At 46.2% G+C, this 24,977-nt stretch overlaps 1 protein-coding gene across 11 annotated transcripts in view; it reads right to left on the bottom strand.

Annotated features, from left to right (window-relative positions):
* Positions 1-24,410, bottom strand: part of ZNF329 (zinc finger protein 329) — a 36,790-nt gene extending 12,380 nt beyond the window's left edge. For 3 of the 11 annotated variants that reach the window (XR_641127.3, XM_009195510.4, XM_009195513.4), the window contains exons 1-2: positions 23,907-24,087; positions 14,018-14,122 (exon numbers count right to left, since the gene is read on the bottom strand). The gene's annotated coding sequence lies outside the window, so the exon portion shown is untranslated. The other 8 variants (XM_009195511.4, XR_641130.4, XM_009195512.4 and 5 more) reach the window with 8 other exon arrangements.
* Between the last annotated feature and the right edge of the window lie 567 nt (positions 24,411-24,977).

Below are 24,977 nucleotides of genomic sequence, written 5' to 3' on the forward strand. Positions count from 1 at the left end.
CAAAAAATAAAAAACAGACAAGGAATAACAAGTCTGATATCAGCATTCAAATTTTCCGTCCAATAAAAGACACAATAAGGCTGGGCACGGTGGCTCACGCCTGTAATCCCAGCACTCTGGGAGGCCGAGGCGGGTGGATCACAAGATCAGGAGATCCAGACCATCCTGGCTAACAAGGTGAACCCCGTCTCTACTAAAAAATACAAAAAACTAGCCGGGCGTGGTGGTGGGCGCCTGTGGCCCCAGCTACTCAGGAGGCTGAGGCAGGAGAATGGCGTGAACCCAGGAGGTGGATCTTGCAATGAGCCGAGACTGCGCCACTGCACTCCAGCCTGGGCGACAGAGCAAGACTCTGTCTCAAAAAAAAAAAAAAAAAGACACAATAAGAGACAAAATGCAAGTGGCAGATAGAGAGAAAATAAGATTTAAATGCAGAAAAAATTACTGCCGAAGAGCTATAGAGGATTCTTAGAGAACAGTACAAAAAAAGAAAAAAATGGGCAAAGTAATCAAAGATGTACTACATGAAGGGAAAATAGAAATGTCGTGAAAACACTGGCGAGGCGTGGTGGCTCACACCTGTAATCCTAGCACTTTGGGAGGCCGAGGCGGGTGTATCACGAGGTCAGGAGATTGAGACCATCCTGGCTAACAAGGTGAAACCCCATCTTTACTAAAAATACAAAAATTAGCTGCTAATTTTTTGTACTTTTAGTAGAGACGGGGTTTCACCATGTTAGTAGCCAGGATGGTCTCGGATCTCCTGATCTTGTGATCTGCCCGTCTTGACCTCCCAAAGTGCTGGGATTACAGGTGTGCGCTACCACGTCCAGCCGATAGGTGGTTTTAAAGGCAAGCAGGGAGAAGACAAACCACCAGTGAATGACAAAAATTATTACAACAGATCACTTAGCAGAAAAACTGGAAAACCAAAGGTAATAGAAGGCTACTTTCAAAGTGCTGAAGGAAAAATCTATCAATCACACTATCATTCAAGAGTAAGGGTGAGATAAAGACTGTTTCAGAGGCTGGGTGTGGTGGCTCATGCCTGTAATCTCAACACTTTGGTAGGCCAAAGTGGATGGGTCACTTGAGCCCAAGAGTCTGAACCAGCCTGGGCAACATGGTGACACCCCATCTCTACAAAAGATACAAAAATTAGCCAGGTATAGTAGCATGTGCCTGTTAGTCCCAGCTACTTGGGAGGTTGAGGCAGGAGAACTGCTTGAGCTCTGGGGATTGAGGCTGCAGTAAGCTATGATTCACTCCAGCCTGGACAACAGAGTGAGACTCTGTCTCAAAAAAAAAAAAAAAAATTCAGAAAAGCAAAAGCAGAGTTCATTTCCAAGGATACTAGTCAGAGGAATTAGAAAATGTTGGTCTTCAAAAAAATCCCAAGAACAAAGGAAGGAAAAACAAAGGAATTGATGAATATGATGAATGTGGGCTGGGTGTGGTGACTCACACACCTGTAATCCCAGCACTTCAGGAGGTCAAGGTGGGGGATCACTTGAGCCCAGGCATTTACGACTAGTCTGGGCAACATAGTGAGATGTCATCTCCTTAAAAAAAAAAAAAGTTGATGAATGTATATTTAAATCAAATCCAATGCTGACCATATGAAATGCAGAAATCATGACTTAGAATTAATGGAATAGACTAATTACTGGACAACAGCGGCCAATGAGGTGGGAATGGGGCAACAAAATCAAGTGTTCCAAAGTCCTCAGGTTTTTCATGATTCATGTTGGACTTGCTCATGTCAGAAATAAAAGAATAAATGTAGTATAAAACTTCTAAGCCCACAGAGCAGTGGTTTTGAACCAGGGATGATTCTATTTCCAGAAGATACTTGGCAATGTTTGGAGATGATTTTGGTTTTCAGTCTGACTAGGGTGCAGATGTTCCCAGGGGCCAGGGATGCTACTAAATATCCTATAATGCACAGGATGGCCTTCCACAACACAAAATGATCCAGCCCCAAATGTCCACAGTACTGAAGTTGAAAAACATTGTAGAGGTCAGAATTAAAAACAAAAACAGGCCGGGCGCGGTGGCTCAAGCCTGTAATCCCAGCACTTTGGGAGGCCGAGACGGGCGGATCACGAGGTCAGGAGATCGAGACCATCCTGGCTGACACGGTGAAACCCCGTCTCTACTAAAAAAATACAAAAAACTAGCCGGGCGAGGTGGCGGGCGCCTGTAGTCCCAGCTACTCGGGAGGCTGAGGCAGGAGAATGGCATGAACCTGGGAGGCGGAGCTTGCAGTGAGCTGAGATCCGGCCACTGCACTCCAGCCTGGGCGACAGAGCGAGACTCCGTCTCAAAACAAACAAACAAACAAACAAACAAACAAACAAAAAACCCGATCAATCCAGAAAGCTGGCACGGGGTAAAAAACAGCACAAAAAGGACAGGCTAAATAGAAAGTATAAAGTAAGGTATCAGCAATTACGATAAACATAAATGGCCTTGATAGGTCAGATAAAGACTGCATTAGACTGTATTAAAAAACATGTTTGTAACAGGCATCCCTAAAGCAAAAAAACATAAAAGCCAAAAGCGAAAGGATGGAACAGGTCAATGCCAACCAAAGAAGGGTTTTATGGCTCTTTACAAATCAAAGAAAAATTTGAAGTAAGGATCACAGGGCAATGTACCAGTAACAATGTGCCTCAAAACACAGAGCAGGCCAGGTGCGGTGGCTCACGCCTGTAATCCCAGCACTTCGGTAGGCTGAGGCAGGCGGATGATCACTTGAGGTCAGAGTTCAAGATCAGCCCGGCCAACATGGTGAAACCCTGTCTCTACAAAAACACAAAAATTAGCCAGGCAAGGTGGCACATGCCTGTGATCCCAGCTACTCAGGATGTTGAGGCAAGATAATTGCTTGAACCTGGGAGGCAGAGGTTGCAGTGAGCCAAGATCGAGCCACTGAACTCCAGCCTGGGCAGCGGAGCGAGACTCCAACTCAAAACACAAACAAAAACAAACAACAACAACAAAAAATGCAGCAAAGCCAGATAGGTTTGTAGGAAGAAAATAGCAAATCAAAGCACAGTGGGAAATTTTATTTATCTGTTTTTTGAGTTTTTTTCCTGATCAAATACTTCAGATTATATTTAAATTTTTAAAAATGTTTTAATGTAATTGTTTAATTTTTATAATGGGGGTCTCAGTATGTTGCCCAGGCTAGCCTCAAACACCAGAGCACAAGTGATCCTCTTGTCTCAGCTTCATGAGTAGCTGGGACTACAGGCACATGCCACTGCAACCAGCCGTAGTGGGAGGTTTTATTTTATTTATTTAATTTTTTTTTTTTTTTGAGATGGAGTCTGGCTCTGTTGCCCAGGCTGGAGTGCAGTGGCGCGATCTCGGCTCACTACAAGCTCCGTCTCCCAGGTTCACGCCATTCTCCTGCCTCAGCCTCCCGAGTAGCTGGGACTATAGGCACCCGCCACCATGCCCAGCTAATTTTTTGTATTTTTAGTGGAGATGGGGTTTCACCGTGTTAGCCAGGATGGTCTCGATCTCCTGACCTCGTGATCCGCCCACCTCGGCCTCCCAAAGTGCTAGGATTACAGGCATAAGCCTCTGTGCCTGGCCTAATTTTTTTTTTTTTTTTTTGAGACGGAGTCTCACTCTTATCACCGAGGCTAGAGTGCAGTGGCGTGAGCTCGGCTCATTGCAACCTCTACCTTACCTCCCGGGTTCAATCAATTCTCCTGCCTCAGCCTCCCGAGGGGCTGGGATTACAGGTGCCCACCACCATGCCTGGCTAATTTTTGTATTTTTAGTAGAGATGGGTTAACATCATGTTGACCAGGCTGGTCTCAAACTCCTGGCCTCACGTGATCCACCTGCCTCGGCCCCCCAAAGTGCTGGGATTATAGGAATGAGCCACTGCACCTGGCAGGTGGGAGATTTTAATGAACCTCTTTTAGAAATGAAAACTCAGAAGAACAGAAAAGAGTTATGCAGGCCAGAATGTAGTTAGCCAATCTGATCACACAGCTGGATGAAAATCTACGTACCAATTAGAATAAAATGCTTTCTAAGCACAAGTGGAACATCTGCGAACACTGACCAGGTCAGAGAAAAAGTTCAGCAAAGTCCAGACTACAGCCTCTTGACTTCGAGGCAGCAAGTTAAAAGCCAGTAACAGAAAGAAAACCAAATACAAGAAAACAACAAGTAAAGCAAACCCCTATTTATTTGGAAAAATAAAAACTTGTTTCGCAGTAATTGACAGATCAAAGAAAAAACCTGACAGAAATCAGAAAACACCTGCAACAGGGCAGGCGCGGTGGCTCACGCCTTGTAATCTCAGCACTTTGCTGGGCAGAGGCAGGCGGATCACGAGGTCAGGAGTTCAAGATCAGCCTGGCCAATATAGTGAAACCCCATCTCTACTAAAAATACAAAAATTAGCCAGGCGTGGTGGCATGCACCTGTAGTCCCAGCTACTCGCGAGGCTGAGGCTGGAGAATCGCTTGAACCTGGGAGGCAGAGGTTGCAGTGAGCCGAGATTATGCCACTGACTCTAGTCTGGGTGACAGAGCAAGACTCCATCTCAAAAAAAAAAAAAAAAGAAAAAGAAAAAGAAAACACTTACAACTATACAATGATGAAAACAGCACATCTCAAAACATGTGGCAAATGAGAATGCAGAATGCAGCTAACAGTTCCTAGACTGAAAATGCTGGTCTTTAATGCCTGTATTTTAAAAAGAAGGCTCGGTCAGGCATGGTGGCTCACACCTATAATCCCAGAACTTTTAGAGGCTGAGGTAGGAAGATCACTTGAGGCCAGGAGTTTGAAACCAGCCTGATTATCATAGTAAGACTGTGTCTCTATGAAAGAAAAAAAAAATTAGCTGGGTGTGGTGGTGTCACTCGCCTTTAGTCCCAGGTAGTGGGGAAGCTGAGGCAGGAATATCACTTGGGTCCAGAAGTTCAGGAGTTCAAGGCTGCAGTGAGTTCGGATCGCATCAGTGCACTCCAGCCTGGGTGACAGAGTAAGATCTCTCTCCAAAAAAAAAAAAACAAAAAAACAAAAAAAGGACTAAAGATGAAGTACTGTGGGTCCTGAAGCTTCAGGTGGCAGCAAGTCAACAGTCATGGTGTTGAAATGAATGGCAATAACTCATTCTGGGATGTGGGTAACGCATGGTGCCCTCAGAATGGTCTTGTTGGCTTCACTGTATGACTGATGATCCCCCAAAAATAAACAATCTACTGCTTGTAAACTCATTGGACAAGCCATAAAGTCAAACTGAGAGACACTCCAGAACAATATGTACCTTATTCCACCACTAGAAAGATGATTCAGGAGTAAGTCCCACCTTCAACATCTTGTGAGTACAGATAATAAAAAACAGTTTAAACATGTAAAAAATGGGACTTTTTATGTATTTGTACTTTTAGGGCTCATCATTAACTTGATTATAATTGACTAAAAGAAAAGAAGACCAAAGACTAGTGACCTCACTGTTCAATTTACAACTTATGGGACAGAACTATGGACTAAACCAATGGGAGGTAGAAAGAAAGTGTTAACAAAAATCACAGCAGAGGCTGCGAGCGGCAGCTCACGCCTACAATCCCAGCACTCTGGGAGGCCGAGGCGGGTGGATCACCTGAGGTCAGGCATTCGAGACCAGCCTGATCAACAAGATGATACCCCGTCTCTACAAAAAACATAAAAATTAGCCGGGTGTGGTGGTGGGCGCCTGTAGTCCCAGCTACTCAGGAGGCTGAGACAGGAGAACCACTTGAACCCAGGAGGCGGAGGTTGCAGTGAGCCGAGATCCTAGCACTGCACTCCAGTCTGGCTGACAGAGCAAGACTCTGTCTCGGGGAGAAAAAAAAAAATTGCAGCAGAAATTATGGAAACTAAAAACAAGAAACCAGTTGAGAAAATGAAGAAAACCAAGTCTGTCATTTGAAAAGACTAATGAAAGAGGCCATTAAAAAACAGCAAGAAAAAGGCCAGACATGGTAGCTCATACCTGTAATCCCAACACTTTGGGAGGCTGAGGCAGGTGGACTGCTTGAGGTCAGGAGTTTGAGACCACCCTGGGCAACATAGCGAGACCCCATCTCTGCAAAAAATACAAAAAAAAAAAAAAAAAAAAAAAAAAGCTGGGTGTGCTGGTATGTGCTGCGGTCCCGGCTACTTGGGAAGCTACTTGGGAAGACATACAAATGGCCAATGAGCACATGAAATGATCAACATCATTAGGTATTAGGGAAATACTGATCAAAACCATAGTGAGACATCACTTTACACTCACTAGTATGTTCAATATTTAAAAACAAAAACAGTAGCAAGTATTGGCAAGGATATGAAAAAACTGGAATCTTTATTCACTGCTGGTGCAAATGTAAAACAGTGTAGCTACTTTGGAAACCAGTCTGATGATTCTCAAAAAGGAAAATATGGAGTTATCACATGATGCAGCTATTCCGCCTGCTATGGGTTCGATATGGTTTGTTTGTCCACACCAAATCTCATGCTGAAATTTAATCCCTACCGTGGTGGTGTGGGGACACGCAGCCTACCGGGAAGGGTTTGGGTCATGGAGGTGGAACCCTCATGAATGGCTTGGTGCTGTTCTCACAGTAGTGAGTTCTTGCTCCCATGAGACTGGATTGGTTCTGGGGGGAATGAATTAGTGCCCCCAACAATAGGCTGTTATAAGGCCAGGACACCCCTTGGGTTTGGCTCCCGTTAGTATGTGCCCACTTCCCCTCTGACCTTCTCTGCCATATTTTGATGTAACATAAAAGCCCTCACCAGAAACCAAGCAGAACTATGAGCTGAATAAACCTCTTTTCTTTGTAAATTACCCAGCCTCAGGTATTCCTTTATAGCAACACAAAATGGACTAAGTTTTAGTACCTACACTCTCACGTATCTACTCAAGAAAAATGCAAAAATATGTCCACAGATAAACTTGTAGATGGATGTTCATGGCAGTACTATTCATAAAAAACAAAAGAGAGGAAACAATCCAAATAAATGCCCAACAACGGATGAATGGATGAACATATAAACAAAATGTGATATATCCACACAATGGAATACAACAGCCATAAAAAAAGAATAAAGTACTAATCCCTGCTCTAACACAGATGAATCTTGAAAACATTATGCTCCATGAAAGAAGCCAGACACAAAAGACCATATATTGTAGGATCTCATTTACATGAATTGTCAAGAACAGGCAAATCTACATAGACAGAAAGTAGGCCAGTTGTTGTCAGGGGCTGGGGGAGATGTGGGGAGAACAGGGATTAACTGCCAATGGGTACAGGTTTCTTTTTGGACTGATTAAAATGTTCTGAAATTAGATGGTGGTTATGGTTGCACAACTCTATGAACACACTAAAAACCACGGAATTGTGCACTTTGAATGGGTGAATCATATGGTATATGAGTATCTCCACAAATCTGTAGTAAGTGCATAGAAGCGTTCAAGAATAGTGCTAGGAATGCTACGCACATGTGCCCTGTAGGCGGGAAAGTCTCCTTCAGCCTGACTTGCAACTCTTTCTCACCTTGGCAGTATTACCCAGAAGGGCATATGGTTGGTTATCTCCGGAGGTGTTAGGTTGTCACAAAGACTGAGGCAGGGGGAGCTGCTAGGATCTGAGGAGCCTGGGCTGAGGATACCAGACAGCATACCATGCTCAGGACCAGCCCACATGATGCCTGACCATCCTGTGGACCAAGGTTCCTGCAGGCAGCCACCTGGGGTACTTGAGAACAGAACATCACATGGGCTGTACAAGACATTAGGGGGAAGGTGCCTTCCTTTTTAGAAGGAAGCATATAGCAAATCCAGATGCTGCCCTGAATTCATGGACTCATATCCCACTCTAAATTCTCTCTTCTTGTTGAAACTTGGCTATTCCAACTACATCCCTTGCTATAGTCTGAATGTCTGTGTCCCTCCCCAGAATTCATATTGAAATCCTGACTCCCGAACGCATGGCATTAGGAGGTGGGTCTTGGGTGGTGATCATATCATGGAGGTAGGGCCCTCACTATTGGGATCAGTGCACTTAGGAGGCCCCAGAGAGCTCCCTTGCTCCTTCCATCCCATGAGGACGGTTAGAAGGCATCATCTATGAAGCAGAAAGTGAGCAAGGGCACTCACTAGACACTGAATCTTCTAGTGCCTTGATCTTAAGACTTCCCAGCTTCCAGATATGTAAAAAATAAATTTTTGTAGTGCATAAGCTACCCAGTTTATTGTATTTTGTTACAGCAGCCTGAATAGATTAAGACATTGTCAATCGATGAGGGCCTGAGTGCCATCGTGAAGTAACAGATGATCACACGTATACAGAACATCAGGACAGGCTTAAGGAAAACAGTGTAAATTAGGACATTTAATATAAAAATCTCAATTTAATTAGGATTGTTTTAAAAATATCTCTTATTATTTTTAGCCATACAATGGTAAAAAAAAAAATTATGATTGTGAATATTATTATTTGAGACAGGGTCTTGCTCTGTCACCCAGACTGGAGTGCAGCGGCACGATCACAGCTCACTGCGGCCTCACCCTCCTCAGCCCAAGCGACCCTCCCACCTCAGCCTGTCAAGCGGCTGGGACTATAAGTGTGTGCCACCATGCTCAGCTAATTTTTTATTTTTTCTTCTGTAGAAAGAGGGTCTCACTATGTTGCCCAGGCTAGTCTGGAACTGCTGGCTTCAAGCAGTTCTTCCGCTTAGGCCTCCCAAAGTACTGGGATTACAGGTGTGAGCCACCAACCACACTTGGCCAGTACAAAAATTATGTTGTAAAAAATTCATCTTGATGGTAGCTCACATATTTTGGGGGTTTCCTATTTTCTCCCTCTTCCTCTGACACTCTCCATCACACACACTCTCTGAAGCCCCCAGTATTACCGATTCTCTCCCCAATTTGTCCTCTTCCCTATTGTCATTAGTGGAAGTGATCTCCAAGGCTCCCCCGCCCCACCCCACGGCCCCCTGCCCTGCCCTTCCCTTCCCTTCCTTTTTTTTCTGAGACAGAGTTGCACTCTGTTGCAACTGCAGTGGTGTGATCACCGCTCACTACAGCCTCGACCTCTCAGACTCAGACGATCCTTCCACCTCAGCCTCCCAAGTAGCTGGGACTACAGGCATGCACAACCACACCCAGCTAATGTTTTGTTATGTTTTGTAGAGACGGGGCTTTGCCATGTTGTCCAGGCTGATCTCAAACTCCTGGTCTCAACTTAGACACCTGCCTCGGCCTCCCAAAGTGCTGGGATTACAGGCGTGAGCCGCTGTGACCGGCTATCTCCAAGAATTTCTACACATCGAATACTGTCCCAGCACACGCAGACTTCAGGAGAGAACTGTTTTGTGTGATAAGTTGCCCCAGTGCTGTTGCAGGTCAGAACACAAGGAGCGACTGACTCATTGCCTGTTGAAAAGACAGCCTGTTTGTCTTGCTGCAACCTGCTTAGTACTTAGAACCTGTTTTCACCGAGGTACTCTCTCTCTTCCTTTCCTACTTAATCCACCTGGTCTGCGTCCATTTCCCTAACATTCACTGTTTTAGCAGCATCTACTTATTCTTCACTCACTTCATCCAGTTCCACTGAAGACAGTGAATTCTGACTGTTCTATTTCTCTTATTCCAAACATAGTCTCCAACAACTAAATGCTTCCTATCTCTTCTAGGGTAGCTATGCCCAAGCATTTAAAAACAGAAACATGAATTTTTAATACAAATGTCTTTTTTTTTTTTATTGATTCTTTACACAGACTTAGGGCTTTAGAATTTTAAAAATTATATGGATATTTAATAATACCAGTAAATTCAGAGTGCACTGCAAAACAGATTATAAACAGTGCACATTACATAAAAATTAACTCAAAATGGATCAGCCTAAACATAAAAGCTAAAACTATAAAACTCTTTTTTTCTTTTCTTTTTTGTTTTTTTTGAGACAGAGTCTCACTCTGTCGCCCAGGCTGGAGTGCAGTGGTGTGATCTCGGCTCACTGCAAGCTCTGCCTCCCGGGTTCACGCCATTCTCCTGCCTCAGCCTCCCGAGTAGCTGGGACTACAGGCACCTGCCACCATGCCTGGCTAATTTTTTGTACTTTTTTTTTTAGTAGAGACAGGGTTTCACTGTGTTAGCCAGGATGGTCTCGATCTCCTGACCTCATGATCTGCCTGCCTCGGCCTCCCAAAGTGCTGGGATTACAGGCATAAGCCACCACGCCTGGCCCTTTTTTTCTTTCTTAAGAGACAGGGTCTCACTCTTTTGTCCAGCCTAGACTGCAAGGTGCAATCACGGCTCAACACAGCCTCAATCTCATGGGCTCAAGTGATCCTCCCACCTCAGCCTCCCGAGTAGCTGGGACCACAGGTGCATACCACCACACCTAATTTTGTTTTTTTTTTTTTTTGAGACAGAGTCTCACTCTGTCTCAGGTTGGAGTACAGTGTCATGATCTCAGCTCACTGCAACCTCCACCTCCTGGGCTCAAGCGATTCTCTTGCCTCAGCCTCCTAAGTGGCACACATCACCACGCCCAGCTAATTTTTGTATTTTTAGTAGACAGGGTTTCACCATGTTGGCCAGGTTGGTCCCAAACTCCTAACTTCAAGTGATCTACATGCCTCAGCCTCCCAAAGTGCTGGGATTACAGACATGAGCCACCACACCCAGCCTAAATTTTTTTTTTTTTTTGGTAGAGATGAGGTCTCACTCTATGGGCCAGGCTGGTCTTGAACTCCTAGGCTCAAGCAATCCTCCCACCTCAGCCTTCCAAAGTGCTGGGATTACAGTTGTGAGCCACCACACCTGGCTTAACACTTTTTTTTTTCTTTCTGAGAGATAGTCTCGCTGTGTTGCCCAGACTGAAGTGCAGTGGAGTGATCTCAGTTCACTGCAACCTCCTTCTCCCAGGTTCAAGCGATTCTCCTGACTCAGCCTCCCGAGTAGCTGGGATTACAGGCATGCACCACCACGCCCAGCGAATTTTTATATTTTCAGTAGAGATGGGGTTTCTGCATGTTGGTGAGGCTAGTCTTGAACTCCTGACCTAAGGTGATCAGCCTGCCTTGGCCTCCCAAAGTGCTGCGATTGTAGGCACGAGCCACCGTGCCCAGCCTGGCCTAACGCTCTTGGACGGGAGCAGTGGCTCATGCCTGTAATCCCAGTACTTTGGGTGGCTGAGACAGGTGGATCACTTGAGCTCAGGAATTCGAGACCAGCCTGGGTAACACAGTGAAACCCCATCTCTACTAAAAATACAAAAACTAGCCAGACATGGTGGCATGCACCTGTCGTCCCAGCTACTTGGAAGGCTGAGGCAGGAAGATCACTTGAGCCCAGAAGGCAGAGGCTGCAGTAAGCTGAGATCCGGCCACTGCACTCCAGCCTGGGCGACACAGCGAGACTCTGTCTCAAAAAAAAAAAAAAAAAAAAAAAAAAAGAAAAAAGAAAAAAAATTAAATTTAAATTAAAAAAAAAACAAAACAACTTTGTAGTTCAAAGAATATCACCAAGAAAGTTAAAGGCAACCCACAGAATGGGAGAAAATATTTGCAAATCACATATAGGACAAGGGACTAGTATTCAGAATATAAGTGTCACAATTCAACAATTTAAAAAAACTCAGGCCAGGCGTGGTGGCTCCCGCCTATAATCCTAGCACTTTGGGAGGCCAAGGCGGGCGGATCACGAGGTCAGATCAAGACCATCCTGACTAACACGGTGAAACCCATCTCTACTAAAAATACAAAAAATTAGCCAGGCATGGTGGCATGCACCTGTAGTCCCAGCTACTCAGGAGGCTGAGGCAGGAAAATCGCTTGAACCCGAGAGGAGGAGGTTTCAGTGAGCCGAGATTGCACCACTGCTCTCCAGCCTGGGCAACAGGGGGAGACTCTGTCTCAAAAAACAAAAACAAAAAAACCACAAAACTCATTTAATAAATGGACAAAAGGTCTGAATAGACAATATTCAATAAATAAAAATGCTCAATATCACTAACCATCAGAGAAATTAAAATCTTTTTTTTTTTTTTTTTTTTGACAGGGCCTTGCCCTGTCTCCTAGGCTGGAGTGCAGTGGCACGATCTCGGCTCACTGCAACCTCCACCTCCAGGGCTCAAGCGAGCCTCCTGTCACAGCCTCCTGAGTAGCTAGGACTACAGGTTGTGCCACCACACTTGGCTAATTTTTGTATTTTTTGATAGAGATGGGGTTTTACCATGTTGCCCAGGCTGATCTTGAACTCCTGGGCTCAAGCCAGTCCCCTGCCTTGGCCTCCCAAAGTGCTGGGATTACAGGCATGAGCCACTACATCTGGCCAAAATCTAAACCACAATAAGATACAACTTCACACCCAGTAAGATAGCTGTAATCAGTTCTACTCCTAGGTAGCTATCCCAAAAGAAATTAAAACATGTATTCTTGGCTGGGTGCAGTGGCGCATGCTTGTAATCCCAGAACTTCGGGAGGCCAAGGCGGGCAGATTGCTTGAGCCCAGGAGTTGGAGACTAGCCTGGGCAACATGGCGAACCCTCTTCCATACAAAAAATATAAAAATTAGCCAGGCATGGTGATGCACACCTGTAGTCCCAGCTACTCAGGAGGCTGAGGTGGGAGGATCGCTTGAGCCAGAAGCAAAGGCTGCAGCGAGCTGTGGTCATGCCACTGCACTCTAGCCTGTGTGACAAAGTGAGACTCCATTTCAAAAAAAAAAAAAAAAGTGGAAACAATTAAATGTCCATCAACAGATGAATGGATAAGCAAAATATGTTCTGTCTACACAATGGAATATTCTTTTTTTTTTTTTTGAGACAAAGTCTCACTCTCTCACATAGGCTGGAGTGCAGCGTGAGCTACCACGCCTGGCAACAATGGAATATTCTTCACATGCTGGCCAGGCATGGTGGCTCACTCCTGCAATCCCAGAAGTTTGGGAAGCCGAGGTGGGTGGATCATTTGAGGTCAGGAGTTCAAGACCAGCCTGACCAACATGGTGAAACTCTGTCTCTATTAAAAAAATACAAAAAAATTAGCCGGGCATAGGTTGAACAAGGTGGCTCACACCTGTAATTCCAGCACTTTGGGAGGCCGAGAAGGGTGGATCACCTGAGGTTGGGAGTTCGAGACCAGCCTGACCAACATGGAGAAACCCCATCTCTACTAAAAATACAAAATTAGCCGGGTATGGTGGCACATGCTTATAATCCCAGCTACTCAGGAGGCTGAGGCAGGAGAATCACTTGAACCAGGAGGCGGAGGTTGCAATGAGCCGAGATTGTACCACTGGACTCCAGCCTGGGCAACAAGAACAAACTTCCATCTCAAAAAAAAAAAAAAAAAAATTAGCCAGGTGTGATGGCCCTTGCCTGTAATCCCAGCTACTGGGGAGGCTGAGGCAGGAGAATTGCTTGAACCTGGGAAGCAGAGTTTGCAGTGAGCCCAGATAGCTCTATTGCACTCCAGCCCGAGTGACAGAGCAAGACTCCATCTCAAAAAAAAAGATCCATGCTACAACATGAAACATTTTCCTAAGAGTAAGAAGTCACATACAAAAGACCACATATTGTAGGCTATTTACATGAAATGTCCATAATAGGCAAATCTATCAGACAGAAAGTAGATTAGTGATTAGCTAAGGCTGGAAGGGATGGGAAAGATGGGGGAGTAACTGCTAATGGTATGGGTTTTCTTTTTCAGGGGTGATGAAAACACTCGAAGACTGACTGTGGCAATGGATATACAAGTTAGTTAATATAATAAAAAAACCACTGAATTGTACACTTAAAAGTGTAAATTGTACGCTATGTGAATTATATTTCAATAAAGCTGTTTAAAACAGTAACTATGTGTCGAGTCTGTAAGGGTCAGAATCCCTGGTCTAGACCCCATCTGCCATATTTCCGGTATTTTAGGACTTTATGAGGGAAATAACAGTCCTTGCAGGGCTGTGCTGAGTTCATGTAGACTTCCATTCCCTGGCACTCACCTCTGAAAGGCAGAGGGATCCACTCAGGCCAGGTGCGTGGATACTTGACATCGATGGCCGCTGGACATTAGCCATTTACGCCCATCCACACGGCTCCAGCCATCTCTGTGGAACACCCAGAATAATGTTTACTTTACTTGTTCACAACTTTTTAACAAAAATAAATCATTTACCAACTTGACTCCCATCCTGATAAAGTCAGTCACGTGATTACAAGTGCGATAGTCTGATTCCATTTTGGATGGTTGTTGACAGCTTTCAAGCCCCCACCCCTTTCTCTTTCTCTCTCTCATCTGGGCATGCTAACAAGAAAGTATGAATGTTTCCTCTTTGGTGCCAGCAGGAAGTTCAAACTATGCAAGCCCCAACCCCAACCCCAATATCTAATCACAAAGAAAGCCCAGCCAAGGCCGGGTGCACTGGCTTACACCTGTAATCCCAGCACTTTGGGAGGTCAAGGCAGGAGAATCACTTGAGCCTAGGAGTTCAAGGCCAGCTTGGACAATGTAGTGAAACGCCTTTAGCCAGGCGTGATGGTGCATACCTGAAGTCCCAGTTACTTGGGAGTCCAGGAGCTCAAGGCTGCAGTGAGCTGTGATTGTGCCACTGCACTCCAGCCTGAGTGAGACAGCAAGACCTTGTCTCAAAAAAGAGAAAACAAAAACTAACAAAAATTATATAGTATCGGCCGGGCGCAGGGGCTCACGCCTGTAATCCCAGCACTATGGGAGGCCGAGGCGGGTGAATCACGAGATCGGGAGATCGAGACCGTCCTGGCTAACACGGTGAAACCCTGTCTCTACTGAAAACTTCAAAAAATTAGCCGGGCGCGGTAGTGGGCGCCTGTAGTCCCAGCTGCTCGGGAGGCTGAGGCAGGAGAATGGCGTGAACCTGGGCATTGGAGCTTGCAGTGAGCTGAGATCGTGCCACTGCACTCCAGCCTGGGCGACAGAGCGAGACTCCGTCTCAAAAAAAAAAAAAAAAAAAAAAATTATGTAGTATCAACTTGAAAAAGTTTACTCAAGACCTCAAAGGGCATTTGAGTAAGTGAGGAGCTAGACCAGGTACACAGATGAAAGGGCCAGGTACTGAAACCACGACAACTCTCACTAGACCCGTCAAAGCAATGCCTTCCAAGCAAATCTCTGGAATAATTTCACTGAAGCATGACAAAATCCACATTGAAGAAGACAGCTCCTGAATATCCATGACAACTCCTTAAAAAACAAAAGGAAGAGAAGAAGAAGAGCTGCGAGTAGTTGTTTTGCCAAAAGTCAAGGCTTCTCCTTAAAGTTCCAGTAAGCAAGCAACCCAGTGAAGGGACAGGAAGGACAGAGCCCCAAACAGACTTGGAGGCATATACTAATTTAGAAGGTGGGAAAGGTGGCCTCACACATTAGCACAAGTAAGTATATCTCTTGCTGTCTTTTCGGACGGAAAAATAATTACAATTCCGAATTCACTCACACTCGCCCACATGCTTATAAGACCTACATAGTATGTGAGAAAAAATTTTTTTTGAATGATTAGAAATATAGAACTAGGCTAGGCGCAGTGGCTCACGCTTATAATCCCAGGACCTTGGGATGCCGAGGCAGGTGGATCACCTGAGGTCAGGAGTTCGAGATCAGCCTGGCCAACACAGCGAAACCCTGCCTCTACTAAAAATACAAAAATTAGCTGGGCATGGGGGCAGGTGCCTGTAATCTCAGCTACTCGGGAGGCTGAGGCAGGAGAATTGCTGGAACCCGGGAGGTGAAGCTTGCAGTGAGCCGAGATTGTGCCACTGCACTCCAGCCCGGGCAACAACAGTGAAACTCCGTCTCAAAAAAAAAAAAAAAAGAAAAAGAAAAAGAAATATAGAACTACAAGAATATCTTTGAGTTATCAGAGTAGAAAAATGTTGTTGTTGTTGTTTTGTTTGTTTTTTATCAGATGGAGTCTCGCTGTGGCCCAGGCTGGAGTGCAGCGGTGTGATGACGACTCACTGCAACCTCCGCCTCCTGGGTTCAAGTGATTCTCTTGCCTCAGCCTCCTGAGTAGCCAGGACTACATGTACCTGCCACCACATGCAGCTAATTTTATATCTATATCTGTATCTATCTACCTATCTATTTTTTTTGAGACAGAGTCTCGTTCTGTAGCTGGGCTGGAGTGCAGTGGCACGATCTCGGCTCACTGCGACCTCCGCCTCCTGGTTTCAAGCGACTCTCGTGCCTCAGCCTCCCAAGTAGTTGGGATTACAGGCATGCGCCACCACACTCAGGTAATTGTTTATTTATTTATTTATTTTTTTGAGACGGAGTCTCTCTCTGTCACCCAGGCTGCAGTGCAGTGGCCGGATCTCAGCTCACTGCAAGCTCCGCCTCCCGGGTTCACGCCATTCTCCTGCCTCAGCCTCCCGAGTAGCTGGGACTACAGGCGCCCACTACCTCGCCCGGCTAGTTTTTTGTATTTTTTAGTAGAGACAGGGTTTCACCGTATTAGCCAGGATGGTCTCGATCTCCTGACCTTATGATCCGCCCATCTCGGCCTCCCAAAGTGCTGGGATTACAGGCTTGAGGCACCGCGCCCGGCAATCGTTTATATTTTTAATAGAGATGGGGCTTCACCAAATTGGCCAGGCTGATCTCGAACTCCTGACCTCAGGAGCCATAGCGCACAGCCAAGAATTTGTTTTGTTGTTTTTTTTTAAAGAAAGAGACAGAGTCTTGCTTTGATGCCCAGGCTTCAATGCAGTAGCATGATCATGGCTCACTGCAATCTTGAACTCCTGGACTCAGCAGCTATGACCATAGGAGTATGCCATCACACCTGGCTGTATTTTACTTTTACCTTACCTTACCTTACTTTACTTTAACTTTTTACTTTATTTTAATTTTTTTGAGACTGAGTCTTGCTCTGTCGCCCAGGCTGGAGTGTTGTGGCATGATCTTGGCTCATTGCAAACCCCGCCTCCTGGAGTTTGCAGTGAGCTGATATCTGGCCACTCGCCTCCAGCCTCCGCGACATAGCTTGGATTGCATGTGCCTGCCACCACACTCGCCTAATTTTTATATTTTTAGTAGACAAGGGGTTTCACCATGTTGGCCAGGCTGGTGTTGAACTCATGACCTCAAGTCATCTGCCTGCCTCAGCTTTGCAAGGTGCTAGGATTATAGGCGTGAGCCACCGCGCCAAGCCAAAGAATTTCTTAAACAACTCATAAAAGGAACAAAACATAAAGAAAAAGATTTGAAACATCTTACTATATCAAAATGAGTAATACATCATGAACATAAAAGAACATTCAAAGTACCATCTCTAGAATGGCTTGTCAATTACAGAAGGGAAAAAGTGGAGGATCCCGGCGAGAGCACTTTAACCACATGACAGAAGTCTGATCACCACCAGCCTCACATGCTTCCTGACATGACACACCAAGAAGAACATGATGTCACTCAGATAATGCCCTGCCGAAGATGAGAGTCTGAATTTAATATTGGGAACATCAACTGAACATCAAGTGACAATCTACACAACCACCAGCTGGGTCTTTTAAAAATATATTAATTTCATGAAAAAAAAAAAGAAAGGGGAGTGCCATTCAAGGTTGAGGGAGACTAAAATAACATGACAAGTAAATGTAACACAGGATCCTGGATCAAAAGAAATACACAAAAAATCATACAAACTATATCAGCTACATACAAACTATATCAGACAAGAGTTCTCTATCGATAATAAAGTACCTGGGGCCAGGCGCAGTGGCTCATTCCTGTAATCCCAGCACTGTGGGAGGCCGAGGTAGGCAGATCATTTGAGGTCAGGAGTTGAAGACCAACCTGGCCAACGTGGCAGAACCCCATGTCTACTAAAAAGACAAATATTAGCTGGGCGTAGTGGCACAACGCCTGTAATTCCAGCTACTCGGGAGGCTGAGGCAGGAAAATCACTTGAGCCTGGGAGGTGGAGGTTGCAGTGAGCCAAGATTGCACCACCGGACTCTACCCTGGATGACGGGGTAAGATTCTATCTTTGGCCGGGCGTGGTGGTTCACGCCTGTAATCCCAGCACTTTGGAAGGCTGAGGTGGGCGGATCACGAGGTCAGGAGATCGAGACCATCCTGGCTAACACAGTGAAATCCCGTCTCTACTAAAAATAGAAAAAATTAGCTGGGCATGATGGCGGGCGCCTGTAGTTCCGGCTACTCAGGAGGCTGAGGCAGGAGAATGGTGTGAACCCAGGAGACGGGGTTTGCAATGAGCGGAGATCGTGCCATTACACTCCAGCCTGGGCGAGACTCCATCTCAAAAAAAAAAAAAAAAAAAAAGAGAACCCTATGTCAGAGGTGTTTGAACCAGAGCAAACCTCCATCTTAAATGGGGACTGGGTAAAATAAGGCTGAGACCTACTGGGCTGCATTTCCAGACAGTTAAGGCATTCTAGGACACAGGATGAGACAGGAGATTGGCAAAAGATACAGGTCATAATGACCTTGTTGATAAAACAGCTTGCAGTAAAGAAGGCGGCTAAAACCCACCAAAACCAAGACGGCGACGAGAGTGACCTCTAGTCCTGCTCCCACTAGCACCATGACAGTTTACAAATGTCATAGTAACATCAGAAGTTACCCTACATGGCCTAAAAATGGTAGGCATGAATAATCCACCCCTTGTTTAGCACAGAATCAAGAAATAACCATAAAAATGGGCAACCAGCAGTTCTTGGGGCTGCTCTATCTATAGAGTAGCCATTCTTTTATTCCTTTACTTTCTTAATAAACTTGCTTTCACTTTACTCTGTGGACTCGCCCTGAATTTTCTTTCCCAAGATATAAGAACCCTTTCTTGGGGTATAGCTCCAGTCCCCCTTTCTGGTAACACCTATGCATGTGTTTGAGGCAGGGAGAAGAGAAAGATAAAGCTGATGTGGCAAAAAGTGTTAATAATTTGAGAATCTGGATGGTTTTACAAGTGTTAAACTATTCCTGCAACTTTTATGCAACTGTGGAACTTTTCAAAATGAAAAGCTGGGTGAAGAGAGAGGGACACAAGCAGTAGAATGGAGGAAAGTCACTTGCTGTGGGAAAAGAAAAACAGACAAAAGCTGGGTATTCAAAACGTACTTTAACAAGCCCAAGTTCCAACAGCCAAATTTTTTTACTTGGCAAAAAATAAGGGACCTTTTCGGGCTGATGGTAATTTTAATAAAGGTTTAGGTTGCATTTGTCAAAACTCATCAATGGTACAGTGAAGATCTGTGCATTTCACTGAAAGTCAATTTTGGCTCAAAAAATTTTAAAAAGCACTATTGAACTCTAATTCATGGTAAGCATAGTGAGCTGTCTGAGGGAGAAGTGTTGTGATATATGCGGCTTACTTTGACATGTTTCCAAAAATAGGTGGATTAATGGATGGCTGAAAGGATGGACAGAAGGAAAGGTAAGGGATACAGTAAATTCAGCAGATATTAACGGGGTCTTTCACTGCACAAGTCTTTCAGCTTCTCTATCTAAACCAACATTTTCTGTCATAAAATATTGAGACTGGGAGAGTGCACAAAGGAAATAAGCCACTAAACCAAGGAAAAAGACAGCGAAATGGTCACTAAACAGGTGCAAAAATGCGGCCCTCACTGAGAACTGCGGTAAAACATGATTTTGCAATATCAAATGGAAAAAACACACAGGTGATCTAACACCTGCGAGACTGAAAGGGGAAGCAGCTCAGCCCCCTGGCTCACGGCCACCAATTCAGCCGGAGGCCGACCCAAGCCCACACTGCCCCTCCCACCAGCCAGTAGAAAAGCGGTAGACTCGGGGGTTACCCCAGGGACCGACCCGGACCCCAGCAGGCGCGGCAAAACTGTCTCTATGGGAGGGCGGGCTAGAGATGCGAGCACGGAACTCACGGGTGACTCTAAGGAAAGAGCGGGGGCGTCCAGACCAGCCCGGGAGCGACCTCGCCCTCAGAGGAGTGACCCCAATCGCCACAGAGCGTCCCCACCCGCCAGGACAACTACGCCCCCGGCCAGACCCTCGCCCTAGCGAGCCCGACATGCCCACTACCCACGTGAAACCCACCCGCGGACGCGCCCCTCGCCTCCCGACAAGGACCCAGCGGGCCTCCACCCGTCAAGCCGTCCCCCCGGGGGAAACGAAGGCAGCGCAGGGCTGAGATGTGTCGGCACTTACAGTTGGCGGCCGGCGGCAGCCATGTTCCGGGCGACGGCGATTGCGCTTGCGCGGCTGCCGGGACACGGATGTGCGCGTGCGCGGAGTCCCCGAGCTTCCCCAGCCCAACGCTGGAGCTGCCGCGGGTACTGGGTTATTAGCCCCGTGGACTTGCCTGGGGGCGGACGCGCAGGAGTTTACTGTCTCCTATGGCCTCCGCTGATTTTTTAACCCGATGCTATCATTATTTTGTTATAGAGCCTTCCTTTTACTTACTGCATAATTTCCTAAAATATTTCCATATCTATAACCTTTTTTTTGAGATAATGTTAAAATTCAGAATAAGTACACTCATTATTCATTGGCAATATAATTATTTACTGGGTGCGTGGCTCACGCCTGTAATCCCAGCATTTAATTTGTTAAAATGACTAGATCTAAGAAATGTAAACAAAGCCAGTAACTTTCCTCTGTAGTAACAGCCGGTTGAAAATGAAAACTACACATTGTTTTCATTCTTTCAGTGATTCTCTTAAACTTTAGCATGGGAAAATTGTAAGCCTAAATATTTAGTGGCAGGGAAGAGAGAAATTGTGGTATGAGAAAAGGAGCAATAGGGGGTGGTTAAAACAAACGGACTGGGCTCACCTAAGGTCTGGAGTTCCAGACCAGCCTGGCCAACATGGGGAAACCCCGTCTCCACCAAAAATACAAAAATTATCCAGGCGTGGTGGCAGGCGCCTGTAATCTCAGCTCCTCGCGAGGCTGAGGTAAGAGAATCGCTTGAACCCGGGAGGCAGAGGTTGCAGTGAGCGGAGATCGCACCATCACACTCCAGCCTGGGGGACAAGAGAGAGACTTCATCTCAAAAGAAAAAAAAAAGACTAACATATATACAAGATGGACAGTTCTCCAAAAACTGAGTGCAAAAAGTAAACTGTGCACTTATCGACATGATACAATTTACGTGGAAATAAAAGACACAAAATCTCTATGTTATACAGAGATTCATACATAAGTAGTAAAGTAACAATAACATGGACTAGATAGATTGCCCAACCTCAAGAAAGTAGCACCTGAGGGGAGAGAGGGGAAAGAGTTGGGGAAGAAGGAGACCTCAGTTACACCTGTGATGCTTGATATGAAAAAACAAATCAAAATCTGAAAATCTGACTATATGTTAACACAGGTAAAATCTCGATGATACATGGGTGTCATCTTTATTATTTATATATTATTCTATTACTCTCCAAACCTCTCCGCAGGTTGAAATACTTCACAATTTTGAAATGAAAATTGGAAAAAAAATTGTAATCCAGAATAGTGATTAAATTGTCACTCACAATAGTGATGCTGGGAGCAACTTGGAAATCAATTAGCAAAAGCAATAAAGGATTTTCATGAAGAAAATACAAAAACCTCATTAACAGACCTAAAGTTAAGTTCAGAACACACTGACATATTATTCCTGAATGGAAAGTATTTTTTTAAAATTTCTCCATGAAGGCCTACATATTTTTTTAAAGTATTAAAATATCAGACCGGGCACAGTGGCTCACGCCTGTAATCCTAACACTTTGGGAGGCCAGGCTGGGGGAATCACCTGAGGTCAGGAGTTCAAGATGAGCCTGGCCAACATGGTAAAACCCCATCTCTAAAAATATAAAAATTGGCTGGGCATGGTGGCTCACGCCTGCATTCCTAGCACTCGGTCTCAAAAAAAAAAAAAAGATCTTCACAAAACTACTAAACAAAATTATAGCAATTCCAATTCAAAGACTCCCCCCACCGCCCCTGCCAGCTCACAGAACAAAACAACTTAAAGATCATATGAAAAGTCCAACAGTATCTGGTTAAAAGAATAGTCAGAGGCCGGATACGGTGGCTCACGACTATAATCCCAGCACTTTGGGAGGCCGAGGTGGGTAGATCACTTAAGGTCTGGAATTCAAAACCAGCCTGGCGAACATGGTGAAACCCACCTGTACTAAAAATACAAAAATTAGCCGGGTGTGGTGACGGGCACCTGTAATCCTAGCTACTCAAGAGGCTGAGGCAGGAGAATTGCCTGAACCTGGGAGGCGGAGGTTGCAGTGAGCTGAGATCGCACCACTGCACTCCAGCCTGGGTGACAACGTGATCCTCTGTCTCCAAAAAAAAAAAAAGTCAGGCACCCTTTATTAGATACTAAAATGTACCATATTAAGCAGATGGGCTAAAACAGGCACTAAAACACACAAATATCAGAAGAATAGAAGAGTATGAAAGAAGAGATGAGTAAAAGTAATCATCTAGTAATAAAGTTAACAATAAAGCATAACATCATTAATAACAACAAGGGTGTTTTTTCTGTTCAGTGGCAAAGAGAAATCCTTAGTGCTAAGTATTGTGCTGGCACGAGTGTATATTCTTTTTTGTAGTTTTTGAGACTGGGTCTCACTCTGTCCTCCAGGCTGGAGTGCAGTGACAAGATCTCAGCTCACTGCAACCTCCACCTCCCACGTTCAAGTGATTCTCCTGCCTCAGCCTCCAGAGTAGCTGGGATTACAGGCGCACACCAACACACCCAGCTAATTTTGCTATTTTTAGTAGAGACGGGGTTTCACCTTGTTGGCCAGGCTGGTCTCGAACTCCTGACCTCAGGTGATCCACCCACCTCAGCCTCCCAAAGTGTTGGGATGACAGGCGTGAGACACTGCGCCCGGCCACAAGTGTATATTCTTCTAGGTCACAGGTAGGGTATCTTTTTCTGTAAAAAGCACAGTAATAAATATTTTCAGCTTTGCAGACCATAAGGTCTCTGCCATGACTACCCAACTCTGCCAGATAGCAGCCTAGATAATACTAAACAAACGAGTGTGACTGCATTCCAATAAAACTTTACAGAAACAGAAGGCCCACTGAGGCCATTGTTTGCCAATCCTTGTTCAGGAATTATCTGTTTGTTCTTGGGGTAGGAGATTTTCTACATCAAGATAAGCATCCCAGAAGTCATTTACAAAATGACTTTTTTTTTTTTTTTCTTAGGGATGGAGTCTTTGTTGTCTAGGATGTAGTCCAGTGACATGATCATAGCTCACTGCAGCCTTGACCTCATGGGCTCAAGCAATCCTCCCATCTCAACCTCCCCAGTTGCTGGGACTACAGGTGTACACCACCATGCCTCTAATTTTTTTAGTAGAGATGGGGTCTCACTATTTTACCCAGGCTGCTCTCAAACTCCAGGGCTCAAGTAATCCTCAGCCTCCCAAAGTGCTGGGGTTACAGGCATGAGCCACCTTGTCTGGCCAACATATGTGATCTTTTTCCGTTTTTGGTTTTTTTTTTTTTGATAGTCTAGCTCTAGAGCCCAGGCTGCAGTGCAGTGGCGTGATCTCGGCTCACTGCAGCCTCCAACCTCTGCATCCCCGGTTCAAGCGATTCTCCTGTCTCGGCCTTCCCAGTAGCAGGGATTATAGGCCCGTGCCACCACGCGTGGCTAATTTTTGTATTTTTAGTAGAGACGGAGTTTCACCATGTTGGCCAGGCTGGTCTTGAACCCCTGAGCTCAGGCAACCCGCCCGCTTGGGCCACCCAAAGTGCTGGGATTACAGGCGTGAGCCATAGTTGTTGCTTCTTTAATGGTGCACTCAAGGCATTTTGTTGCTGGCTCAACACCCCTTTCAGGCCTTCATTGACCTATGCCACACGGCACTTGCGCCCAGGAATAAAGAGCCGGATCAGCTTCTGCTCACCCCAGTCCTCTTGCCAGAAAGGCCCTCTGGCCTTTGTCCAGTTGCTGGACGCTGCCTCTTCTTTCTGGTTGGTCTCCTCCTCCAGGAGGCATTCGCGAACGCCCCAGTGGAGCCACACGGTCCATGCCTCTTCCACTTATTTCCCCAGGGCTCACATTCCACAACTACTAAATCAACACCGACAGACTCATAAGCAGCCCCTTCCTCGTCCTTTTTTCCCTCCGGAGCTCGGGAACGTCTGCCGGGGATGAGGGGGACTCGCAGACCACCCCCCGCCAGGCGGAGGTTGGGGGCCGTCACCTGGCCAGGTGTCCGGGGACCGGCTCGGGCGGCTGACACCGCAGTCCACGAGAAGCGAGGAGGATCCTTGGACTGTGGGCAGGATCGCTGGCAGGGGAGGCCCTGCCCGGAAGGCGGGATCTGGGGACGATCCCCATTCCTACCAGCCGCAGACGCGGAGCGCACAGGAGTCGCCGCAGCCCCAGCCCGTGCACCCACAGCGGAGCCGAGGCCGCGACGCCGGGCCTGTTGGCCGGAACCCGCAGCTGTGTCCCGGGCCGTCCAGGTTGCGGCTACCCCTTAGAGCCCCCGGCCCCGCACTACTCTGCGGTGGCTTGGAGACTCCGAGTCATCACGCCCCTCCGCTGCACATGCGCGCCCACTGCGGCGCAGTCGCTGCGCATGCGTATGCTTCCACCGCCTCCATCTCCCAGAAAACCCCGCGATGTGGTGCTCCACCGCTTCCTTCCTCAGGTTGCGTTAGCCGCGACGATGGCGCCCTCTAGCGGCAGCAGGTAGGCAGTGGGGGTCCTGGGCGTGGCTGTGTGCCCGTGTTCTGGGAGGATACCTGGCGCCGACCTTGAAGGGACCTGAACGTGAGAGGGAAAAACGCCCGTGATGCCAAGGCTTGGGCAGCGGACAGCCAAAATCCTGAAACCCCGAGATGCTCCCTGTGATTCACTTTCCAGAGGCCCCTCAAGGCCCCGACGCTGGCCCGGAGGGCGGTCGCTGACTATCTTGAGACTGAAGCTCACTTTAGGATCCTGGGCGTTCCTGTCAGTTTTTTTATGA

This window comes from Papio anubis, chromosome 20 (genome assembly GCF_008728515.1).
Source record: "Papio anubis isolate 15944 chromosome 20, Panubis1.0, whole genome shotgun sequence".
Lineage (NCBI taxonomy): Eukaryota > Metazoa > Chordata > Mammalia > Primates > Cercopithecidae > Papio > Papio anubis.